Raw genomic sequence first — 2,357 nt, forward strand, 5'->3', positions numbered from 1 at the left:
CATTGTAGAAAAACAAAACGCAGACTACGATTGACGATAACCATTATGCCAATTATTATCATTATTAATATCCATTATTATGATTGTTTTCTTTAAAAAACATAATCATGTGAAATGTCATTTTTCATTTAATCTATTTTGGTCACCTTTCTGTAACTGATTAGAATTCGGTTGTGTGGATCTCATTTTTTTCTAAGCGTTTAACAAATCATCTGTTTAAATTCTTTAGGTTCTGCCATCACAGTCATTTGTCATTAAATTATGGCATTAATCCATTTTTCCTAGAGTACATTGAGCACCTATCATCTGCCAGATCTTCGGTAAGAACAGTGAGGAATTAAAAAGAAAAATGGGCAAGGTCCTGACCGTTCTGAGGCTTGGAATCTGAAACCAGCATGCCGCGTGGTAAGGGCTGCTGCAGAAGAGTGTGCCGCATGCTCTGGGGCCTTGGTTAAATGCTAAGGATGGTAATCCTCTCTTTCTCTGGGGGGATCCTTGGAGCTTGGAGCAGCAACCAAGAGATGTGCAGCAGCTGAGGCTCTCATCACTGCCTGAGTTCTTCTGCCACCCTTAGATCTAGGATAGCTAAAACTGACGGGCTGTCTGTCTTCAGACAGCTCCTGCCCAGGCAGAGTGTGCTAAAAGAGGTACCTGCTCTGGGTGAGGGCCCCGTGTCCCTTCCCTATATCTGTGGTTATCAGATCTGCACAGGGTCCTTATCACAGAGACCCTAACAGAGAGAAGAAGAGAGAAAAATGAAGAGAGCATATGCCAATCATGGCAGGCAGACTCTTAAGGTGACCTCTATGAGCTCCGTCTCTGACATTTACACCTTTGTATAATCCCTTCTTCCTGAGTGTGGATGTGGCCTGTGACTTCTTTCTAACCAATAGAACGCAGCAAAGGTGATGGAATGTAAGTGATTATTAATTTTGTTGAGTATGATCTTAGTGCCGTCTTGCTGAACTGTTCTCTTGGCTTTTAGGAAGCGAATGGCCGTGTTGGGAACTCCGTGTGCTAAGGACCTGTGAGCAGCCTCTAAGAGCTGAGGGTGTCCACTGGCTGACAGGCGTGAAACTGAAGCCCTGAGTTCTACAACCACAAGGAATTGAATTCTGCCAACAGAATTCCGGGTGAGCTTGGAGCAGATTTCCCCTAGACTAGCCTCAGATGAGAACAGAGCCCTGGCTGCAACTTGATTACCGCCTTCTGGGACCCTAAGCAGAAGGTCCAGTTAAGTCATGTTTAGACTCCTGAACCACAGAAACTGTGAGAGAATACATGTATGTTCTATTAAGCAGTTAAATTTGTGGTAATATTGTTAAGTAGCAATAGATAACTAATAGCGCACTGGTTGGTCTCTTCTGCCTTCCATAAGACCTGCAGGGTGAAAATTGGACAGAGGGCAGAGAGGTTGAAGGGAAACTCAACAAACTTGATGAAGAGAGAATGGACTTTTGCTGTGAAACTCTGCCATATTTCATTCACTCATTAACTCAGTCATTTGTTAAAGGTTGTTAAATTGGAAGTATGGACAGGCACATCAAGATATGTGTATCAGTCAGGTTTCTGGGAAGGATAATGTTATAGATTGAATTGTGCCCCGCCAAATTCATATACGGAAGCTCTAAACCCCAGTACCTCAGCATGTGACTGTATTTGGAGACAGGAGAGAGATAATTAAGTTGAAATAAAACCGTTAGGGTGGGCCCCAATCAAATCTGACCGATGTCCTTATAAGAAGAGGAGATTAGGACACACAGAGAAACACCAGGGGTACATCTACACAGAGCGGTGACCATGTGAAGAGGCAGCAAGAGGGCTGCCATCTGCAAGCCAAGGAGGGAGGCCTCAGGAGACGCCAACCCCGCCAACGCCTTGATCTTGGACTTCTAGCCTCCAGAATCGTGAGAAAACAAATTTCTATTGCTTAAGGCATCCAGTCTGTGGTATTTTCTTATGGCAGCCTGAGTAGACAAATATAGATATAGAAACCTCTAGATATTTTAAGCACAGAAGGCTTTAATATAGGGAGTTAGGTGCTTTCAAAATATTGGAAGAGCTGGAGTAGTTGCCACCAAAACTAATGTGTTCGAGAACGCACTGCTGTGGATGTGATCTGGCAATCATGAAGCTGATGCCTCTTCTGTCAACTCTGCCACAGCCATCACAGCTCCCTCTTAACACCCAGAAAGGTGGTGAACACCTTCATGTTTTCCCACTGAAAAGCTGAGATCAGCTGCCCATCTGGCTTTCTATACTCAGGTGCCTGTGACTTTGATTGCCAGGAGAAAGTGGCAGTGGGGTGATGCCTTCCATCTGACTTATGCCTTCCAAATCTCATGTAAGAACAGTTA

This window comes from Diceros bicornis, chromosome 7 (assembly GCF_020826845.1).
Source record: "Diceros bicornis minor isolate mBicDic1 chromosome 7, mDicBic1.mat.cur, whole genome shotgun sequence".
Lineage (NCBI taxonomy): Eukaryota > Metazoa > Chordata > Mammalia > Perissodactyla > Rhinocerotidae > Diceros > Diceros bicornis.